Here is a 26,160-nt window from a genome sequence, read left to right on the forward strand (position 1 = left end):
TGCACAAGGTATCATCTATAATGCATGTGTGCAAGAAACTGGAAGTTTTCATGACACACATAAGGCACACGTGACCTGTACCTAAGGTTTTCAAGGAGGAACTTTCATAAAGGACATCTAGTGGGGGATGCAAGATATGCACTGGAATCTTGGCTCATGTCTCCATTGAGAAACACACACAACACCACTAAACAAGGTTACACCAGCACACACACACACACATGGACTAGAAATATAATAGAGTGTGTATTTGACTTGCTCAAATCAGGTTTTTAAAGTCTAGATACATTTGCAGGTGGCCTGCATTATTACCCTGACACCTCAGTGAAAAATGTTGACCATCTATGCAAGTTTATATAACACCATACTCAAGAAATAGTTAATGCAGGGAACCCCAGGACAAGGACTGCAGTGCCCAAAACCACTGGCATTGCCAGCAGATATAAATGAGAGGGTCAGATAAGGAAGCTGGAGCTCAGGATGATCATGGCAGACAGAGATGTGCACAATATGCTATAACATTGGCTAAAAGGCAGCAAACAGCACACACACTCACCACATAATATATAAAAAGGAGCTAAGTACATACAAACAGTGATGCATGCAAACATAGCCTTTACTTATCCATGTACTGGCTGGTCACTGTGTGCATCAGACATAAGGAAAACCCAGACAGAGATGTTTTCTACAGCAGTAATAAAGGTGATTGATGAACCTGTAATAAACAGATAAATATTTACCTTATATTTATGTACTACACTTCAGTAACAGCAAATTATTGATCGACTGTGCTGGAATGTTATCAGTAACCTATATGAGTGACATATGCAGCATAGACAGATAAAACCAAATATGAAGGTTTTATTTTCCCTGCAAAAGTTTAAAACATGCACATAAAGCCAAAGCAGCCTCTTTTAAATCAAACCCAAAGGGTGTAGTGCAATGTCATCATCAATCATATAGGTAGTTAATCAAGCATACACACAATTACAACAGAAAAGATAATTAGCACACAAATGAGGAGTTGCAGTTCAACACTGAAACCAGTATCTCCAGATGAAAAGTGAGTTTTGAGGAATGATTTTGTGTGTGTGTGTGTGTGTGTGTGTGTGTGTGTGTGTGTGTGTGTGTGTGTGTGTGTGTGTGTGTGTGTGTTTGGAAAACTTTCATACACTCTGTAAAGGTATTTTATGTTATGTTCTATGCAACTACCACTTGCTTGCAAAATGAGTGCTGTCTGTATTTTTACATGTACATTTATTTTCTTAGGAGAGTACCTTGAGACACAGATATTAATATATATGAGATATAACTGCAGCATCACTAGTCAGCACAGTCTTCCTTCTCCTCTGCTTCCATGCCCTCTGCTGAGATGCCTGGATCCCTTAGAAATGACAGAAGCACCACCATCCCAGTGAGTGGTAGTTCATTAGCAGTCCTTCCCCCAACAGCTTTTTATTATCATGACACAGCCTTGGCTCAATTGAAAGCATTCTTGATCATATCACTGGTACAATGTCTGACACTCTTGTAGCCATATCCATGGCTATCCACAGCATTTGCATTATTGACCACCTGTTGTCAAACATGGCCATGGAGGGGCTTGTCAGCTGAACAATGATCTAATATCCATGTCTCATGAAAACAGAGAGCCTGGACAATGATTTCATTCTCAGAATCTGAAAATGGAGGCTTGCATTGGACTGATGCCTTCTTTGTTGGTTTAGATGCCATATCCCTGTAGTGAAGTATAAAATAAATACATCAGATAAAATATTCTGTACAGTATGGGCTGCAGGCTTACAAGTTGCTCTAATACTGGGCAGAAAAAAAATCATCATGCAGGCATCACTATGTAAAATGTTAATAATATATCTGAATAAGATCTATGCAAGACCTGTACTGTCTCCATATTCAACTCTTGCCAGTGACAATGACAACTGCAGAATGAGATAAAAACTGATGCTGGGGATGTAGAACTGCAATAGCAGTAAATGGTTACTTAGTGTAACTACAAAAGTTAGGATATATATGAGTCAACAATCTGAGAATATTGAGAGAAACCCATGAAATAGGAATAAAGGAGCCCTGCATATGTTCCTAATAAACAAAACGTTGTAAAGTGTAGACAGCACTCATTTTGCAAATAAAAACAAGTAAGTCTGCAAGTAGTAGTGATATAGAACATATCATAACATACCTTTACAGCGTGCATGAGAGTTATGCAACATGTTTTGTAAATGTAACAGTTCTAACACTCAGCAACAGCAATTTTATTTGACAGGATTTGGGAAACCAAGCCTTCTAACCTAACATATTGGAAGTTCCATAGCCCCAGGTTCTACTTGTATTATGTTGGTTAAACCCTCTGTACATGTTAATAATCTAATTCAGGTGTCAGCTCATTATAATTCTTAATTCACTCAGTCTGCTCATGTTGCTTACAGGTAAACATGATGTTAGGACCTACACTACCTTGCACACAGCTGATCAGTACAAGAGCAAATATTCAGAGTTTTGAATACATAATGCCTTGCAAATGTGACTCATTAGCAGTTGTGCACATGTATCTACTTGTTTATCCGTCATGCTAATGAGATGTATACTTATAATGGGTGTGTCCATGAGAATAGGCTTTCTGTCAATGGTTGCATGTATATTCATTGTCTTAGGAGAGAACCTTGAGACACAGATTTGTAAATGAATGTAAAAATATAATGTGTCTGTCAGGGCAAATTTGTTGTAAGTCGTATCAAATATATACACATAGATTTAACAAAAAAGGTCAAACTCATTGTAAAATGAAATACATTCATGTTACAAAGGGATTACAATGAAGTAATACACATAAGAAGGAAATAACACACTCCTGTCTTGCAGACTTTTGCTGTAATCTCACATGCTTCACTGTCATAACTTCTGCAAGGATCACACTGAGCATGGTCTTCTACTGTGAAATAATAAATGACAAGTGTGATAACATGGGTGTATTGTTCTTTAAATACAAAATATCAGAAGTACAAAACTCAGTACATGGTTTCATCTTTTTATACATTACTATGTCAATGTTGAGGTGGCAAATACTGTTAATCATGCTAATGTTTCATGGTAATGCTAAGGTTTCATAGTGCATATCTAGGGAGGTTGATATTTCTGTGAAAGTATAGATCCTCACTGCCATCATTCTACGTATATATGTTCACCAAGTTGAGCAATCATCACACTGATTTATGAGTATATTTTTAACACAGAATGATAACCCCATGTGCAAAAAATGGGAAAATAGGTTTTGGGGGGTAGGATGGATGGATAATCCACTTTCCAAGGCAAGAATTCAAAAATGTATTTCACACGCACAGATACCTAGTCATCACTCGCACAGATATGAGTGTCAGCGGTATGCTTTAGACAGCTATTGGACATTACTGACTGCAGAAAATACACCTATAATGTAACTTTTGTAGTGTCTCAATGTGTTAATGAAGTGTGCTCTGAAGAACAGCACAAGCAGTGCAGTGTTTGCATCCATATTAGTGATATTTTGATGTTATGGGTCAAAATAAATCTTAATTTGATATACTTGAACCTAAGCTACACTTTCAATATAAAATGTGAATGTTACAACACAAGTATTTATAAAGGTTGATAAACAAGATAACTATGATCTCTGTCACCTACAGTACTTATAGTGATGATTATAGTACAATTGTGTTTGTATGCATATGATGTTACAAATAGCTCTTGAGCAATTGTATGAGGCAGTACAATTAGCAACAGAAATTATTTGAGATTTTGGCAACAGAGTTTTAAAAATGTGTCCCAACATATTTTCTGAGAAAAATACTTTAAATTACCCCAAGTGAGCCTTGTACTGAAATATGCTGTATATCACCCCCTGTAAATTTGGTGCAGCCCCATAACCAGTGAGTCTTATAACATGAATGCATCAAGATGTCAATGAAATAAATCAGGTGTTCAGGTGGCAAACTCTGTTAAGCATGTCTTTGCCTATAATGACATAGGTACAGTGTTCAAATCTAGACATTTTTACATCTCTGTGAAAGTAGGTGTCCTTATTATTAAGATTTTGCTTGTATAAGGCCAAGAAGTTGAGAAACCATCACATTGATTTATGATGTATACACATTTTTAGCTTTATCCTTTGCAGGACATTTGGCACTGTACATTGAGGCCCATCAGCAGTGGTCATCACTGAATTACAGTTCAATTTCCAAGTTAAAAACTTAAATTATTTCATATGCAAAGACTCAGCTGTCAATTGTGCAAATGATACTGCTGACAGTGCACTTTAATCAGCACTCTGGATAGTTCTGTATGGAGAAAATACACATCATGTAATGTTTTCAGTGACTCAATGTGTTAATGTAGTAATTTCTGAAGAAAAGCACAATCAGTGCAGTGTTTAAATCCCAATAAGGGATTGTTTTAATTCAGGGATCAGAATAAAGTTTTGTCACTTGTTTTCGTTTGTTAACTTGCAATTTAAAAGATGATTTTTTTTAATACAAGTGTGTCTAACACATGCTAAATAAGTTAACTGCAATGTGTATTGTGTGTTGTGTTAGTCATAGCACAGTAATTGTAAATCAAAATTGCATTCATGTTATACTACAATTAATTCTTGTGCAAAAGTAGGAGGCATTACAATTAGCAACATTGGGGGTTGGTAAAATATGAAGTGGTCAGCAACACACCTTTAATTCTCTGGTGTGTAACATACGTTCAGTTAATGTTTTGCTGAGATTCACTCTTCTTCTTCTAGGTATAAACATTAATCTAAGTTCAACTGTAAAGGTGAAAAAACTTATTTAGTAAGTCTTATCTCACCATTGTTCTCCCATGCCCTCTGCCCTCCCCCCTAGTCCTCTCCCTTGCATTGTTGCTACTGTGACAAACTCTTTAGATTGTTGGCATCGTATTCTTTTGCTACCATTTTGGTGCCACTTCAAAACTGATGCCTGTTAAACATTGCTGTTGGTCTATCTGAAGCATGCTAACCATCTCCCCAATGAAACTACCAAATAAACTATGGGTATACAAGATGGTGTTATGAATTTTTGGAATAGCAAACAAGCAATCTAGGGGGTAGTTGTTTAAATAAACTCAAACATGCTGTAATCAATACAATTGTTCAACAGTAAATAATTTAAAATACTACCTACAAAAAGAATTAAACTATCAAGCTGATAAGTATGCAGTCTTGAATGACAACATAAATATCAATTAAAAAAGTTATAGGTGATAAAGTGCTTCCACAGAAACAAAAGGTTAGTATGGTTAAGGGCCACATGGTGGCAGTGTTACAAATGGCCTCCAGTTAATTATGCTTCCAGCAGGAGTTGGAGATTTTGAAGAAGACATTTTTAGAACAAGTTCACCCACTTGACTTGTTAAGCAGTAAGGAACTGTAACTTTTAAATGAGAGAAATGGTAGATTTAAACCAATTTAAATAAGTAGTAACAGAAATAGAAAAGTTGAAGATGATAAAAATTCCTCAGGAAATGTTGTGTTACTTTACTTGCACCTGACATCCCTTATTATAAGCATCTTTACTAAGAATTGGAAGGCCCTGTCATGTCCGAACCCTAGTTTACAAAACAAAACTGGGGGACAAATTGAATTTGTGTTTAAAAAAGGAAAATATATATTAAGAATTTACTAGGGTTCACCCTCTCTATGAAAAAAATAAATAAATAATAGAATTTTACCCACTTATACTTGAGGGTAATGATGTTCATGAGCCATCTGATTTTGAAGTAAACTGTAAGGAAATTTTTTCCTGTTGAACTTTAGGGGTTGTTTATGTTGCAAAATATGATTCTTGCAATGCATTCTACATTGGAAAGATTTAATGTACTTTGAAAAAAACACATTTATCAGCATGTGTAAACCATGATGATGCATGATGCAACAGATGCTTTATAAGGCACTCTATTACCTGCCAGAATTTTGTGCAATAATTTTTTTTTGTCTTGGAAAAGGTAGTAAACCCCTGAGTGGTAGAAACTGGAGAACTCATTTAGATGCACATGAACTTTTCTGGCAGATTAAATTCAGTGCAACAGGGTTTCCAGGAATAAATGACTCAGTTTCCATCAGCACTCTATTAAAGATGAGGACTGTGATTTTATGTTTAGGAAAAAAAAGTTTATCTTAACAATGTTTTTTATATAAATATGCCTTTTACAAATGTGTTTTAAATTATTGTGTTTTGTTCACTTTTTCTTTATATGCATTTGTTTTATTCATGACATGATTTTTCTAGTATTTAGATATCAAAGGGTGTTCAGTAGGTTTCACTGTGAAAAAGCTTAGGATTGTTTACACAACAGTGCTAAATTAAAACTGCATTTGCCTTTTTCCACTGACATGAACTGAAGTGGATTAATCTGGATTTGCGTTTACTACACATTTGAGGTTGGTTTTGCTTTTGGTTTTATAGAGGTGACAAAATCACTAAATATTGTGTGAATAAATAATTCCATCAACTTGAAGTTGCTGTGGTCATTTTGATATATTTTGGTTTTCTTTTTCAACAAGTGTTCAGTTTAGTTTTTTTTGTTTTGATTTTGTAGTGGGGCAAGCCCCAGATCCTACAGGTGGGAGGGCTGAGGTCCATTTCTCCACTCTATATATACCAACACCAAAGGCATGAAACAATTTCCAAAGGTCATCTTTTTTCTGTTCTGCAATTTTGCATACAAAACAGTCTGTAATTTCTGATCAGTCAGGATACATATCAGTCTAATTAACCATCTATATTCTTGACACATTGACTGGAACCAAAACACAAGTATATTTATACAAAAAAAAAAAAAATATATATATATATATATATATATATATATATATATATATATATATATATATATGAAACAAATGAATGGCAAGTGATTGAACACAACTGGCCAATCAACAGTCGATCAAAATTTTTCAAAAAAGAAAGGTAAACTTTTGTTTGCACCTCCTACCCCCTACTGATTATATATACTAAATCTGAGATTATGCTACACTGAGGAAAATAAAAATTCTCCAATCCTCCCTGTACCATGATCATGCATAGAAAAATGCCAGTATGTATAATCAGCTCAGTTTCAATTAGTTGAACCTCCATTTTTCTGTCCAACAGTATGAATTGTTGGCTACTTGTCTGTAACCCATATATACACACACATATATGTGTGTGTGTGTGTGTGTGTGTGTGTGTGTGGAGGGGGGGGGGGTCTAATTCAAAATTTCCAGATTTCAAAACTTTGAATTTCTTATAGTTAAAACCATAAGATTGAAGGTTTGAAGCTTTGAACCATTTGAATGGGGATTGCCATACAGTGCAGAATTATATATTTACCATTTTCCATGTTGTATTTTGATGTCGGAGTTGGTATATCTAATTAGCAGGGGATATGGGGGAGGCAGTAAACATGTTTAATTTATTTTTTTTTATTTACATTTCAAAGTTTCAAAACTTCTATCTTACAGTCTCAACCATAAGAAATTTGAAGTTTTGAAACTTCAAAATTAAGAAGTAGACCCATGTGTGGATTCACTTTAGATAACTGAAAGCCCAAAATCTTGAATTTAAAAAGACTGAGACCAAAATATTGAAAGTTCAAAAGACTGAACACTCAAAATACTGAATCTTGGAATACTGAAAACACACAAGATGCCAACACTTACTATATTCCAGCACAACTACATACAGAAACAAATAAAAGGTAAACTGTTTACCAATTTTCCAAGTATCAACTCCGAGATCACACTCCAGATAACAAAATGGCAAACATACCGTTATGAGTTTCATGACTGCCTGTTGTAACCTTAGTCATGTTCCCTTCTAACTTGTTTAATGTATTTAAACCAAAAGCAATTAGTTTAATTTGTCTGAAGTCCTTGCTGGTTGAGTTAATAAATTTTTGTGGAACTCAGTCCTTGGTCATTACTCTTTGTTGTTCCCTTCTAACTTGTTATGCTGCAACATAACTCATGTTAGTGTAGTGAAGTGTGATCTCAGAGTTGATATATTTAAGTAGCAGGGGCAGGAGGGCTTATCCTCCTGGTTATACTTGGGGAAAAGTAATATGGTTTATCTTGTATTTCTTTCTGTATCTACTTCTGCTGGAATATAGTAAGTGTTGGTATCCTGTATGTTTTCAGTACTTTGAGATTCAGTATTCTAAGATTCAGTATTTTGATGTTCAGTCTTTTGAACTTTCAGGATTTTGGTCTCAGTCTTTTGAAATTCAAGATTTTGTTTTTTCTGTCTTCTGAAGTGAATCCATGGGTATATATGTTTACTCTAAAGGTGCACTTTCATCAACAAGTGAAAAAGTCAGTACAGTTGGTCAAAAATCAGCTTGCTGAACACCAGCTTTCTCAGGCTGATATTGTGGAACAGTGGCATTAGGTAATTTGCCTTTCTCATTTGCAGTTTATTCTTGGCATTGGTATATACATATATAATTTTTAGAAAAAATATTCTGATACCCGATTGACAATTGTGGGGTACAGAGGGGCTTGCTCCCCTGCAAAAACACTGGTTTAGTGTTTTTTATTGATCTTTTAGTGGTCAGTGTTTTTTCTTATGACCATGTGAGGTTGATGATTTATGTGTCAAAGTGTCTGCAAATGGATGAATTGTTATGCTTATATTTATATGTTTATATATATATATATATATATATATATATATATATATATATGTGTGTGTGTGTGTGTGTGTGTGTGTGTGTGTGTACACACATATCAGTTTATTAAAAACAAAGGAAGACATTTTTCACATTAACATACATCAAGCCAGGCATAATTGTAGCTGTAATTTATTTCATGAGTTCATGTCGGAGAGAATAAGTCTATCAACACCTGACTAGATTATAAAACAAAAATTGAAGTCCAGTGAGCAGCAGTCCCAGTGATATGATTTATTGTAATATGAAGTGCTTTTTGTTTGACAAATTTTTCAAACTTCATCAGATAAAATCCACATTGTCACCACAAATGTTTAAAAAGGCTACCAGGGAAACCATGTGGTACAATATTACCAATTGTGGTAAACCCATGCAAGGTAACTCACCTTATAAAAATGCTACTTCATTTAACCATGCAAATGCCATACTTCAACAGCATAAACCAGGAGAAATACAGAATCATAAACAAAAAAGGAAACACAACAATAAGATATATACAGATAATATCTTACACAAGCAATACATGTCATATATCTTGGCCAAAAAGCATCATAGATATTGATCGTGAAAAATATTAATATCAGCTCATCAAACTAAATGGTATGTTAACACTCCTAACAACTCACTACAGTAAATAGATAAAAGCTGCTAAGTAATACATATTAAATATTAAAAACTCAGTATCGAACCCCCTTGAAAATGTTTGTTATTATATTTTTTAATATTATTTTATTGTGTTGTTATGATATTAATTCTGCTACAAAATAATGGAAATCACATCATTAAATATTTACCGTGACGAATATGTTCCTGAGACGTGGTTACCCCAATAGTGTAATTGAGTTGTTAATAGAGGAAGTATAGACTAAAAGGTTCAATGGTGTATACTTACCTGTCTTGAGCCCAGCTGATACCCAAAGTAGGCCTGGTATTACAGAAGTGGATATGACCCACACTTCATATGAGGACAGGAACAACACCAACTTTACTATGAGTCTAATTACAACTTTTAGTGTAGACAGCCTTGTACTGTCTTATATTGTCAATACAATTTGGGAACTATTTAGGAATGATTCATCAGTTTTGGATAAAGTGCTTGCTTCTCCCAAAATCATTTTCTGTAGGGTCTGTAATATGAAAAATGTATTAGAGTCCAAAAATAACAACGTTTCTAAACCTCCTGGTATGTTTAGATGTGAGATGTGCATATTTTGTAAATATATGGATGTAGCCAAGGCATTTGATATTAACAGTAGGACTTTTAGGTCTAGGTAGAAATTTAATTGCAACTCCAAATTTGTTGTTTATGTAGCAAAATGCCAAAAATGTTTGTCATATTATATAGGGAAGACAGAAAGCTCCATGAATGAGTTTATGAACACCTATATGCTATAGATAAACATAAATGGAGAATGCATTATCCAAACATATTATGTCAGTGAGTGACCATAACTTCAAGTTTGGAGTGATTGATCTGGTCACCTTGGATAGTAGAGGTGAACCAAGTTCATTAAAACTTGAGGAACTTGAATTATTTTGGCAAATCCTGTTAAATGCCTATAATTATCCAGGTATAAATAATGCATGCTTGATAGTGTGCCTTCTTAAACTTAAGAGCCTTGTGAGGTAAATATTTAATGATGAGATTTCCATTATTTTTTAGTAGAATTAATATCATAACAACACAATAAAATAATATGAAAAATATAATAAAGATTTTCAAGGGGGGTTGATACTGAGTATTTAATATTTAATATAATTTACTGTAGTGAGTTGGTAGGAGGGTTGACAAACCATTTAGTTTGATGAGCTTATATTAATATTTTTCATGTACAAGATCTATAATGCTTTTTTGGCCAAGATATATGACATTAATTACTTGTGTAAGACAGTCCCCCGGATTTACTAACCTTCCATGCAGAACTAATCTAGTCCTGTATGGAAGCGGCAGTTTAAGAGGAGGACAGCAGCGCACCATGCATATTAATGAAGACACGCTGCCTGAACTCTTAATGCTATATGGGGCATGGACGAGTGCAGGGCACGTGTCTGAGAACAGAGCTCTCAGAATAAACATGCCCCTGCAAAGGAGAACAGACAAATGTGTAAATAAATGAGTGAGACCGCTCATAAGTGTCCGCATATCCCCACCAACAGTCCCCATGTGTTCAACATTAACAGTACAATCAAATAAAATGAAGAAACCCTTGTATTTATTTTTTTTAAAATCCTGAGTACAGCTAACCATAGGTGTGCGTGTTTGCCCAACGCTTAGCTAAAGTTAAGGCAGCTGAAAAGGCTGAAGAGGATAACAAGGAATATATATGCAAATAACACAGCACAGCAATAGTGTAGTGGTTAGAGCATCCACCTAATGAGCAGGCATTTCCTTTTCGAAGCCCACTTCAGCACATATCATTTTCCATGTGAAAACTGTATATGAACATATATTTACATCTTTTTGCCGTATAACCTACATAATAACATTTAAATGTGAACTGGAGTACTGCATGAAATGCACATGTGAAGTGTCAGTGTCATAATGAATAAGGCACTAGTAAGCAGGTTTAAGCACAAATAAGCAGTAGTAAGCATGTCTAAGTGCGTTTGCATGGGGATAAGCATTGCCTACACAGATTAAGCAAAGTAGAAGATAACTGAGTGTAAGAAACTGTAACCGGAGGTTAGCAGTGCTTACCGTCATGCAAAACTGTGCAAACCCGCTTACAACTGCTTTAAAGTGCCTTAATCACTCTGGATCCAATGGCCCGTGTTCTGCCCAGCAGCAAAATAAACTGCCTTAGCAAGAATCAAACTAAAGACCCTATAGTCACAGCAGTTAACCACTAAGCCATCATAGCATTAGATATGCATTAGGTATCAGCAAACTAATTCTCACCACAGGAAAATCAAACTAAACATGTGACCTGACTCCATGTACTGTGTTAAGTGGTATAACCTGCTACATAACATAAATATGTGAACTGGAGTACTGCCGTAAGGCCAGATATGAGGTGTTATTGCAATAAAGTTTTGAAGTTCCCAGGACCGCATACAGCATACGTACACATGAATCAAGGATACAAGACACATATATAACATGTAATGAAGAAAACATCAATGCCAAAAGGCAAATATCATGTAAATCAAATATTAAGCACTGCTAAGCATTTCACAGCACTGCTACCCAGACTACCGGCAGGATACTACCAGTGGGAGAAACAGTGTCAACCTGCAAAGTCTAATCTTAAACAAATGCATGTTCATCCCTAAAGGGACGAACCCAAAAATTCTGCTAAAAAGAGTCTTTGGGTTAACATACCATGCCATACAGGTAAGCAAAAAAGGATATGTATGTTTGAGGACTGAATGTGTGGGAACCCTGAAGATCCATGGGGTGAGACAATGTACATGATGGGCCCTGAGAAGTGGAGAGTGGGCAATGTGTAATGGTGTGGTGAGATTCGGCTAGAACCTGTAGGATGGATGATTGATGTGGAGGAGGGAGGGGGTGGAGGGAATGATGGTAAGACATTATGGGCCGAGGCATGCCTGGGTTGGACGGAGCTGTTCTAATGGGACTGCCCCATGGATGTAAGTGAGAAAGGGGGGGACAGGAAGGTAACTGAGACCTACCATTTCCCATGGCAAAGCACGGTATGAGTAATATGTATGTTGTATAATATATGGAATGATATATATATATATATATATATATATATATATATATATATATATATATATATATAACCTAGAGTACTGCAGGAAATGCACATGTGAGGTGTCAGTATCATTATGCATAAAGCAGTAGTCAGGTTAAGCAGCAAGAAGCAATAATGAGCATATGTTAGCACCTGTGAGTAAACGGCCATGTGCATGGGTTTGCGCAAAGATAAGCACTGCTAATTTCTGGTTACAGTGTCCTACACCCAGTAAGCCTCTAAGTTGCTTAACCTGTGTAGGCAGTGCAAACCCACTTACAACTGCTCAAAAGTACCTTAATCACACTGTATCCAACAGCCCTTGTTCTGCCTAGCAAAAAAATAAACTGCCTCTGTAAGGCTCAAACTCAGGATTCTGCACACTATAGTCACAGCAGTTAACCACCAGGCCATCATAGCAATAGACATGAATGAGGTATCAGCAAACTAATCCTCACCACAGGAAAGTCAAACCAAACATGTGAACTGGATCTATGTACAGTGTGATGTTGGATAACCTGCCACAGAAAATAAATACATGAACTGGAGTACTGCAGTAAGCATAGATTTGAGGTGTTATTGTAATAAAGTGTAGAAGCCCCCAAGTCCCCATACAGTGTACGTACACATGGATCACAGATACCAGACATATATATAACCTGTCATGAAGAATAAATCATTGCCAAATGGCAAATATAGTGCTAATTAACTATTAAGCAATGCTAACCGCAGCACAGCTCAAGTTAGTAAGTGTAAGCAATGTGTAGGTGAGCCAATTCAATCTGCCTACGGGTATACCTCTTTAATCAGTGCCAGCCTCATGTAAGCAGTTCTGCCCATAGCTTAGCCTAACCAAAACTGGCCAATCATGGGGAAGTGCAGGAAAATGGCCGTATTTAAACCCCAAAGGTGGGAGTACTACTAATAACTGGTTGCAGCTTCCTACTGCAGGCAGAATGGCTGGTGTGGGTGAAGGCACATGATTTAGAGCACAGCGCTGGGGCATCCAGAAGTCAAAAATCATGGTACGGCTCCTGGTAAAACACCATAAATAGTGACTACTGCAGGGCCAGTACCAGGTCTCGCAGTATAAAGCGGAGGCCTGGGACAGTCTCACCCATGACCTCACCAGTGCTACAGGTATCCCTGGGACTGGTGAGCAGGTCAGGCACCACCATGCTGACCTGAAGTGGTGGAAAGGGTATGTACTGGAACAGTGGATCCAGGAGTCTCTGCAGATGCCCAATGCCCCAGGACTAAGTACTCATTCTACTATGTAGTTAATAATTGCCTAGCTTCTGTATACTATGGATAGGTATGGCTAGATATCACTTAATTTCTTTGACAGCTGCAGATGAGCAGGCTGCAAACCTGCAAGCCCATGATGCTAGGCTGCAAAGGCTGTGTCACGAGGCAGGTTAGTAATCAGTCTGCATGTACTGTCATAACAAATAAATATAAGAGCCTTAGAAACTGTTGTACCAGTAGAAATAAATGTGTAATAGACTGTGAATAAAGGTATAACCCCTGGAGTGCTTCTGTTTACTCTTCTCCCATATGTTGGTGATCTGTTCCATACTATAAATAGTAATGTTGTATCTTAAGCAGTGTCACCCACACTGTGGTATGCTGATAAAATGGGCATGAAGTCCTGCATAACAATATTGGAAGTGCCAAGAGGTCAGTTATATTTTACAAGTTAGGGAGACTTAGATAGAAAACAGTTGAAAGCTGTACATCAGCTCCCTGATAGCACAGTAGCACAGTGTACTGTGATGTTAACTATAATACTTTGTCACACACAGCAGGGGGTTGAATCCTGGGAGTGCTACTAAGTTGTATGCATAATCATACCCCACAACTGTACAGATTTTGATACAATGTTCAGATAGAAAACTGTATGCATACTTACACCCAACAACAGTACAGAATTTGCTAGAATGTTCAAAATGCATGTAGTATTAATTAATTTATTTATTTATTTCCAGTTTGATTACCGGGGAAGTCCACTGGGCCAGAACATGCCCATTTTCAGTGGAGGCCCGGGGAGAAAAGCTCCAAAAGCAATGCAAATACAATCTAAGTTACATAGTGTTGAAGGTAAAAAAAAATACATGTGTAATTGCATTCACACAGTTAGTAAAAAAACCAAAAGCACACAGTATACCTCAAAAACATCATTAAGGAAGGTAGATAAAATAGATTTTCAGTAGTTTCCCTTCAGAGCAGCAAGTTTCAACTGTCTGTAATGAAGAGATCTGAGGTTACAGGACACTTTTCACAACATTTTTAGTCACTACAGTGGTCTTTCCCTTACATAGTATGCATAATCATATCCCACAACTGTTCTAATCTGTCCAGCATGTCCAGATAAATGGCCCATATCAACAACTTGGTACCCTGTTCCCCTGAAAATCCAATGTGATGTTCCAAGAATTGTAGGCAGCTGTCAATGACATATAACTGATATTCAAAAGTGTACAGAGTCAGAGAATGTTTACGGAAACAAAGCTGTCATTCTAGCACCTCACACAAAGTGTATGACAGCAACTCTCAACATATGTTGCATTAACACCTGCAGCCTGTATGTAAGACACAGGTCACATATATAATAATGTATAGACATACCAGTGTACACTATAAGGCCATTGTGTAGTGTAATAATACATGTAAGAGAAAGACCACTGTAGTGACTAAAAATGTTGTGAAAACTACAAGGATATATTAGTTGCTAATTGAAATCTCTCTCTCTCACCCCCTACCATATGTGCATAATAACCCAATGACACTACTCAACTGGTATGTGTACACTCCAGACTATTGTTGGGACATATGTCCTAATGGTTTATAAATATTCACATTTGTTTCTGTGCATGTGTCATGTGAAAATACACCCATATTGGTGGCCTGTTGCCATCAATGAAACCTGCATGCTCCTGTAATGGCCACTGTTGTTCCATATATGCATGTGTTCTGCTTGCTCTGCAACTGTGTTAAATCTGGTGTGTTGGGTTAATGGGAATACTTATGCATGCTGTTATAACTAATCCTGAATGCTGTTGACTGTTACTAACCCATATCTGTCATAAACCTGTGACAACACAGCTCGTATGAGAAGGCCGTTCCCAGTGGACCCACCTGTCCCACCTCAGCTGGCCATGGCACCTGGCACCAGCACATCTGGGGCCCAGCCTGGGACCTCCTCCTCCGTGGGCCCTGCGCCACCTTAGGGTGGAACTGCTGCAGGGGATTGGGCTCACCCCACCCCTCGGAGCAGGTGCGAAGGGGAACCTGTCACCCGTCAACAGGTCCGGGCCGTGGTGCATAAGGAGCTCAATCTGGAATATCAAGAGTGGCTAAGCCAGCTTGAGGGCTGAGTGGAGCTATTATAGGGTGAGCCTGCCCCTCCTACACAGCCTCCAGCATGGCCACTGTTGGTGCCATGAAGGTGCAGCGGTGACTGTCCATGGGTGGGGACCTCAGTCCCACTGTTTCCATTTGGGGGCTCATGGGCTTGCGACTTCCAAATACCCCTCCCCGTCCAAGGAGTTTACCCCCCACCTGTGTCATATAATGACCCTGTATGTGTCTTGTGTGTCTTGTCTGTTAACCTACCCAACCTACCTCCCCAAATATACCTACTACCCCTCCCCAACATCTCACCCTCACCTGAAAAAAAAGGGCAATCTGTTCCCACAAAAATCTCACTCCATACATAGCTGTCCATTTTGCACAAGTGTCCACTGGACACATGTAATCTGGTCTAATTGGTATCACAATGAATATAGGTTGTCCTCACCCCTCTCCCAGGGGTTTGAGGGTCCAAATGTATCTGCAAATATAGTGTATATGCACAGCTGTTGCTGTAGAAGAAATGGGCAGCTATGGACCTTTCCTACACCCTTCCTGCACATGCCTATTTATTTTCCCTACTGTCTTTCCCTTTTTGTGTCCCATTTTTCACCACTGTCCTATCAGCCCCTTTTTCTTTTCTTTTACAAGAATTAGTGCGGGGGTAAGCAGCAGTAAGCACTGTTAAGCAGCGGTAAGCAGGTTTGCACGGGTGTGCCCAGGGGTAATTTATGCCTAGACAGGTTGAGAAATTCGAAGCTAACTGACTGTAAGAAAACATAAGAGGAGGTTGGCAGTGCTTACCATCATGCAAACTCATGCAAACCCACTTACAACTGCTTAAAAGTACCTTAACCACTCTGTATCCAACATCCCTTGTTCTGCTCAGCAACAAAATAAACTGCTTCGCAAAGGCTCGAACCCAGGACCCTGCACTCCATACACAAATTGATTTACCACTAAATCATGCCAGATACACATAGCCCAAAGTTTTCACATACATATCATGCAGCACAATCAGTTAACAGTACAGGAAATGTATTATTATCATACCACATAACCTGTTAATGTAAGATGTCTGGACAAAGTATGCCACACTGGGGGTACAAATAGGGATATATGTCAATTAATGCTCTGATACACTTAAAATGTTGCTAGTCACACAGTTATATGTATTAGAACACATATGCAGAAGGAGATAAAGTCTGAAATACAAAAGTGTTGCCGCTAGTTACTGACTTCAATGCTGTGATCATCCATGACAATTGCCAAGTGAATGAGGAACAGGGCAAAATATGAGCCGAACATGCATGGACATATGGACAGATATATATATGTAAATGTAGACAGATGGACAGCTATATGTAGATATATATATATATATATATATATCTATATATATATATATATATATATATATATATATATATATATCACAAATATATATCATATAACAGCAATATGTATATAGATACATACATATATATCTATATATATATATATATATATATATATACATATATATATATATATATATATATATATAGCCATATGAGATATATATAGGTACATACACATAAACACACACAAGAGGTATCAGTAGCCATACATATGCAGAAGTAGTGTGGAAGTACTGGGTGCAAAGTATATCCCTCAGCCACAAGCCCTTCAACTGGCACCTGTGAAATGTGTATTGTGGCAACCATTCCCACAAATGAGAATACTGACATTAAACATATACCCACCCACAATTCAAAGGACATGTCATGACACACAGGTATGCATACATAGATAACCTTTATTCCTGCACTATACAATAATGTATGCCAGTACTGACACCACATAAGGTTTGAAATATGTATTCCATTATGAATGCAAGGCTCACACAAAACAGTAGATGCAAGCAATGTGTATATATCATACTATGCTGTCCAGGCCAAGGCCTTCAATTAGTACAACAGTAGAAACAGGATTTGCCTTCAGGTTATGTAACAATCAACCATTACAGATGTAGTTCAGCAGCCTCCAATTACACCCTGTAGTAATTGTCCTGAGGATGTCCTCTAGGAGGAAAAGTAGCACTTGTGTTAATGTCAAAGTATCTTGTACATAACATTGCTTAACCTAACATCTCACTATCACACTGAATGACCCTCTTCTTAACAGTTATATCACTGAAAAGGAGTCATAGCCTAGGTTAACAGCATAGAACCCCTCCCCATAAAAGGCTGTACAAGGGCAAGCAACACTGTGTACCACACACTTACCTGTGGAATGTACAAGGGCACATATGTGTTCTCCAGCTGTTGCCCCCATATATATGGACTTGGCCTAACAGTTGCTGTGGGAGTCCATGACATGACTGGGATGAGAGCAGTAATGATAGCGGTAAATAATGAAAGGCCATTACCTAAAATCCCTTCCTGTATCACAGCAGGACAAATACTGGCATATATGTGGAGGACAGAGGCTGGAACATAGGGCCATATTTGCAGTATTGCTGTTACACACCCTGGAAATTGCTGGTGTTACAGGATTCATTGCAGCATACCCTTATGCAGGGATACAACATTGAAATACAAATGGATGTAGCCATGTACTGACAGCACTCAAAAGACAGAATGCCTGTGTGGTGCACAGACAAAACCTAACAGCCAATCCCCCTGGTATCATATGGACATGCCCGCAGTTGAGAGCTATGCAGACAGACAACATTTTATGAAAAAGTACCATGTACACAGAAACCCTGTAAAAACAGCAAGATACATTGCACACAACAACACTATTCACGCTGTCTGTAGGTCTGGAACCTTACCCACATGTGGATTTGGCCTGTGTCTGCAGGTTCTGCTGTAAGAGGTATTGCACCTGCTGTCTGCAACACTGATGTCCACACACAGGAAGTATGTCATCCATACTGTAAAGGTGAAGGGACAACGCCCACAGAAGGCAGCAATTTATAGGACAGGGTTGCCAAGACAGTGGTTATCTGAAGTACTACACAGCAGGCTGCATACATTTAGCAATTGGTGGACACTGACTGGTGCAGAGGCCACCACCTGATCATGTGCAATACCAACAAAAGCATGCTGCAATCTATTCAAATCAGTTCAATCACTCTACTGGAGAGACTGAGAGAGAGATTGAGAGAGAGAGAGAGAGAGAGAGAGAAACCTTCAAAAAAGTTCACAAAGCTCAGGGTTGTGTTACAGCGGAAGCAACATAACAGGTATGTGAAACAGATGTGCATTTACTGGCATGTAGTATATGGCATAGAATAACAGGATGTATACTGTGAAAAGATGTATATGTGCCATCAGTACTTGTTCCTGTAATGATGTTGTGCTCAACAACTCCACCGGACAGTAGTTTCAGTCCCTGTGAGCAGTGGGACATACCTGTCAAACGTGCAGACCAGCAGTGAATGGTAAAGATGTGACTCATGATATCTGTGTTCTGTAAATGACTGTGGCCAATGGCTGGTGGGGGTATTAATACTGCCATGATAGACACATGGGTGAGAGACCACACCACCTGCAGGACAGTCATGTTAAAGTGTAGCATAGCATGCAGAACTAACACAGCAGTGTAATATGCTTATCTAAAGTTTTCCACCATATATACCCCTCTAATGTTAGTCTGTGTTCACATGTGACACATGTCTGTGTTGCAGCAAGACAGAACAGTTCAGCTGTGAAGTAAAGAGGCCACATGAGTGTGGTCCCGATGTTCGTATGCATCCTACATACAGATACATATATGTGTGACACATATTCACAGCTGTGTATGTGTACAGAACCTCGGAAAGGTATACATTTATATAGGTATATAAGCAACACAAAATGATATCTACACATATGTGCACATATGTATATATACATACATAGATATATATATATATATATATATATATATATATATATATGTATACAGACATATATATATGTGTGTGTGTGTGTGTGTGTGTGTGTGAGTGTGTGTGTGTGTGTGTGTGTGTGTGTGTGTGTGTGTGTGTGTGTGTGTGTATATATATATATATATATATATATATATATATATATATATATATATATATATATATATATATATGCATAGATATAAAAATTTATATATATATACATGTCAATACATTTCCCCAGCCATGACATGTGTGAGAGAGCATCACACATCAATACACAACATACCTACACACCAGTACATGGCTGCAAGATGGAGTGTGGAGTGAGGTGTGTAACCTATGCTGGGAACGCATCACAATTGTTTGAGAAGGTGGGATATATATATGTTGGTGAAGGGCATTAGGCACATATTGGTATGTAGGTCTGGTTGGGTGACAAACAAGACAGCATACAGTGCTGGTATATGGCATGTGGTGGTTAAACACTGTGGACGGGTAGTTACATTTGGAATGTGGAGGCCATTGAGCCCTTACATGAGAACAAAGGAAACATGGTGCCAACCCATGGACAGTCATGACAACATCTACATGGACATAAAGGTGCACTGGGCATGAGGGACATGCATGTTGGACCTTGTGTATGTGTACTGCATGCCTTCAGGTGATGTAGCACATACCCCATGTCACTGTGGACCTCCTTATGCCCAATACCCGTGACCTACCTGGGTGACAGACACATGTCTGTGTGTGCTCCATGAGGGGGGGCACCATCCTGTGAGGTGGTTCCACATGAAGTTAGTGATGGAACAGTAGATAATGAGGTTCCATGGTGGGCCACGGATGTGATGTGGACTGGTAACATGTGCACATTAGGTTGGAGTGGTGTTCCTGCTGGCAAATAACCCCTACACATACTGGTGTGTAACTGTCATGGAATATATGTGGGCTGTAATAGTCCACACAATCCCAGAATATGTTCAACAGCATGCATAGATATCCCCAATACTACAGAACTGCAGATGTGTAGCAATCACAAAGCAGGCCTACCACATGCATATGTGGAAACATAGTGACAGTGACAATGGCATGCAGGTGAAATACCCTGTAACAGCCCTGCAACTCTAGTGTCCCCACAGGGAGCATGTCTATAACTACATAGCAGAAAGTGTTGTACAATACAATGTATGGCCTAATGGTACACATGCCAGACACATACCACTAGCGTAGTGTGAACATTATGTTGGAGCTGATATGGTGGTGGGAGACTGATATGTGTATTGTATTATGGCAAACTTAACATATGAGTTGCTTAGACATATTTCCATCATTATGTCTTTCAGGGAGTATGGCACACCCAAGAAACCCCACATACAGTGCCGCTGAGGAGGATGTCATCAACACCAGCATCATCCACAACTATCAGCTGCTGCTCTCATGGACAAGCATGGACCAGCAGGAGAGAACAACCATGTGGACTGATGTGGTCCATAGGGTGAATGAGGTGGGGATGCACATCCGTACTTATGAACAGGACCACCACCACTGTAGTGACCTGCTCCAGCAAGTACATCGTTGTGCCGCTGCCATGCGAGGTGACCACCTTGCAATGTGGGGGGCATAACATCCATTCCCCGTCACCAGAGTGGAGGAGCTGCTCATCAGCCTGGTAGCACCTGCCTGCCCACAAGCGCAACTGTGCATGTCATAGCTAAGGTGCAGGCCATGTTCACATCTAACACACCTACCCATAATGCATGCTGTACATGTGCACTTACACAGCACACACCTCACTAACGGGATTACCAGACTCAAACACATGCAATACACAGTCAATCTCAGACAACTGTGACTACACTCCAGTGTACATTGCCCAGGTACAGATGACATCTGCCCAACATACACAGCTATGTCATACACAGAGTAGTTGAACATGCTACATATAATGACATCCCACTCCCTCTGCTAACACACGCTCCAGGGTCCTAAACCTAATCAACACATTACACAGAACATACTGGAGGGATAGGGCCCTGTCCTGGGGAATCACCACACTTTGGAATGGACTACCCATACATATCAGGCAATGCTACTCATTGGCCCTCTTGACAGAAACACTTAGCAATTGGATGGGGAATGGGGAATACACCCTGGGTAGCATGTGTATGCCACAGCCTAACAGGGGCACAGGGGAATAACATTAGTGGGTGGTGCATGGCAGGGAACCCCTGTGGCTAGGCTTATGTAGGCCACAGAACTAATAGACCAGTACTCACCTATGAAAATATGTGTACCACAGGCAACATCAGCCAGGGCCTAATCATGGTCAATAACGGTCTCTATACTCACCATAGATACAGTACATTGTCTATGTGGTTGGTTTAATGGTAATCTACCACTCATACATGCACCACTGATGATGACATATGTGAATACACATCAAGCAGTCACTAAACATGTGTACACATGTGATCCAGGAACACACAGAGGCTGTGAGCAGCAGCTGAAACACACCTGACACAAAGAGACACACCCTGCAATGGTGTGTACACCTGTGAGGTATGGAGCACAGTACATGCCAGGGTGCTGAACAGATGCACAGCAATGCTGTGGACATGGGTGCAGTGGGTTCCAGGGGGAGGGCCATCACCTACAAACAGAAGCCATGCATCACAGCCATGTATAATGCTGGTAACGGGGATTGACTACAGTTGCTCTGTGTGCTTTTCAGCCCTACATGTCCTGCATGCTGACATGTGTGTAAATACAGGTATGTGTGTGATACTGTACTGCACCATCGCCTGCTATTGTGTGTGTTATGGGGTTGCGAGAACTGTCTGTAGGTGCTGTCTGGTGGAGTGTATGGGTTGCCATGTATGTCGACTGCATGTTTGCATGTCTGTGTGTGTGGTCATGTCTGTAAACATGTGTGTGTGTATTTACTGTTTAGCAGTGTTCTACAGGTCTTACAGTCTTTTCCCTGTTTTTCCCTCACAGGTGCCGAGGTCATGGATAGACGGTGGGGTGAGAAATTTGGAACTCATCCACAATGTCATGTTCATGCATCAGGACAAGACGGGACAGTTGCAAAGGCCACGTGGACGCATGCCAGCATCGCCAGCAGCTGGAGGTTGCTGTGGACGTCCAAATAATCACAGTCGCTCCCGTAGTGACAGTACCAGACCCAGCACTGTGGGGGGGGGGCTGTCCACAACCCGTCATAGCAGACCACGTGCACATGGCCTTTGCCAGTCCCAGGAGGACCTGGATCCAATGGATGTCTGTCAAACTCGGGGGACAGTTCTAGGTCTGGCTCTGTACCTGATACTGCCTGTAGCACACCTGCCAGGCACAGGTCCTGTGTCCATGGCCAGTGATGGTAAACTGCAAACCCTGACAGGTACAGTCTGCAGCTGTCCCACAATTTCCTGTATAGGGCAGCCACATGGAGGAACTGTGCGCATGCAGACACACACACATAAATAACGAACCTAGGACAACCACATACCTGCACACACGACATCACCAGTGGCCCATAACAATACTCAGCCTTCTCACACACACACACACACACACACACACACACACACACACACACACACACACACACATGTTGTCAATTGTATGGCTCAGCCTAGGCCTCTGGCAAACCAGCAACACACCCTGTGCATATGATGATACCTGTGCCACTCCCTGACATCTGTAATATCAATGCAGGGACAGGCTGACATGGTTCTGATGCACAGGGTGACTGTATAACAGTGTAGCAATGGAATGATGTGTAGCATGTTGTCAGCAGTAAAGTGAAATGCTAATATCTTGGAAGGTGTAGCTGTGCAGCCATGATGCATCATAGCTTTAATTAACAATGTTGTATTGTTGTCACCAGTATCTGTTCAGATTGTGTTGTGTTTGTCCATGTGCCACATGGCTGATGGGAGTAGTGGTGTGAGCAGGCCTTCTACAAAGGACACCAGTAGGTGTACTGGGTGGTACACATACCATGGCTGGGTACAACACACAGTGCCTTTGGTTAGGATGCAGTACAGGTACAGGATTGTACACATGGATGTATGTCCCCGTGCAGGTAACACATCTGTTGCACATGTAATCCCACCAGGACAGGATAGACACAACCACACAGTGCTATATATGCAGTCTGCAATGTGGATGACATTGAACATGCTAACAGCAGGGTGTATGTCCCTCTCCCCACTCTACTGCAATCCTCACCTAAGTAACATGTGTGTGCCAATGCCGATGGCAAAGCCCTACCCTTCAGAGGGTATGAGGTACTCAACTACTGTGAATGGTGTAGACAACAACTAACAACCTGATTACATACACTGTACAGTATTACAGACAGCTATGTGGGGGGATAGATGCAACAGTAACTACAATTATGGCAGTCGAGTCCACAACAGCCACACCCAGTGAGTTATAGCAACCCCAGTAGTGCTGCACACCTCAACAGTGTGGAGGAGGACATTGACACATCTATGACCTGTGAAGGACTGTATGCTCATGGGATGGCACCTGTGGTATGCTGGCATATGCCAAGCAGTCCTGGTGGAAACATATCCTGTGAACGGAGGTAGATCCCGTAACAACTGCACACATTCCTACAAGCAGGATGGTGTACAAAAGCCTGCTATGATCTACATAGGCATTGTACACATCCTAACCCTCATCTACACCTGTCATGATTGGGTTAAGGAGGTATACCAGGTTCAGGTTGTATTCTCTGCATTTGACAAGTCCAACATTGGCGAGGTCCCGTGGGTTGAGATAACCAGTGACATTGGCCATGGGTTCATTGTTGGTATGTTCCATGTCCCTGCAGATCAAGGTCATTAGGCTACTGGGTGGTTGTTCCCAGCTGGCATGGTGGGTTTGTGGATGCCCTTGTCAACATTGGTGAAATTATTGTCAGGTTTAGGGCTATTGGATTGTATGAGGGGATCCCAGCTACTTACTGCACCTGCCCAGGGGGTTCCCCCAAGCATGACATGTCAGTTGAGTGTACTGCATGATATGTTAGTAATGCCAGCCTTACATCCTATAGGTGGGATGGAGTACTGTTAACATGTACTGCCCTTGTCATGTAGGGTCCTGCTTATGGGATCTGCTAAGGTTGGTATTGTACTGCAGGCCAGACATATTTGGCTGGGGGTGGGGAATACTTATCCATGCCAGATGTATGTTGTTTGGGCCTCTCAAACCCATCAATGGTGCATGTGGACATATATCTTGTGGTTATGTTCCAAGTTCCATCTATAGATGTATGTCCATATATGCCTATATCGATATATTTGTGTTCACCTTTGACAGGGGGACAATCATTCCTTCGAACGTCCCTTTATGTAAACTGAAAGGACTAACCCGTCATTTCTTATTGCACCACAGTTAAGAGAACTGCAGTTCTAAAGGCACCTTCACTGACACTCGAACTGCAAGTTGGAATACATATCATAATGGCGGGGGGCATGATTCACTGCACCCCCTATCTGGGGGGGCTGGGCCCCCACAATCCCCCTACTGTGATATACAAACTCCTAGTGTGTACTACAGTGGGGTTAGGCAATTATTCCCCATCCCCACTATAGTGGTATCCGCAACCAAATTGCCTAATCTGCAATGAGCGAATGCACAGTGACATCCGCACATTGCGCATTCGATGCATGTATTGCAGGCTTGTGCAATGTTGAGAACATACTCTAGGCCAACCAGCTTCAGGACACATGGATTTCTCACTTTGAAAGGTAAGCCATATATATGCTGACATGTATTCATTCCTACTGCTGTCTATATATCGCTATCAGCTTTAACAATTGGCTTAATGTCTGGTGTCATTCAAAGGGGATCCAGTGTCTGTCTGCCTGGGATGACAATGCTGAGAGCAGCCACGCCGGTCAAGAAGGGACCTGCACCACCTGTCACACCTGGGATTGGGATATTGGCTAAGGCTCTTGATTACCTTTAGTAAGTTTTGAAAAGGGCTAAAACTAAACCTAACCACCAAAAAAACAAAAAAATGAAAAACTATGTAATGCTGCTCAATGCCAGAAGTCTAAATCTCAAATGCATGTACTGAGGCCCCCTTCCTCCTGGAGAACAATCTGTGTGTGTGTACTGTGAAAAAAACTGCTCCTGAGGCACTAGAGCACCCGCACCTCGCACTTTTACCACTCACCCCATGCCCAAACCCGCCCCAAACACCACACCACAGGGTAAGCGGTATATCATCCAATATCACCCACCTCCTCCAGTGTGGCAACTCACAAAGCTTTGGAATCCATCCCAGTGCAAAACTTCTTAACAAAAAAAACTGCCACAAATTCCAGCATGCTAATACAGGCCACAAAAACAACCACACTACCCCACACCCAGCTGAATCTTGAACCCTTATACATGTATCTCCAATTCCCAAACACCAGGGTGTGACTTCTTACCCCCGAATATACTCTGGGAACATTACTCCTCAACCTAACTTACTGGCCCTACGGT

This window comes from Protopterus annectens, chromosome 5.part0 (assembly GCF_019279795.1).
Source record: "Protopterus annectens isolate FY-2018-M chromosome 5.part0, PAN1.0, whole genome shotgun sequence".
Classification (NCBI taxonomy): domain Eukaryota; kingdom Metazoa; phylum Chordata; order Ceratodontiformes; family Protopteridae; genus Protopterus; species Protopterus annectens.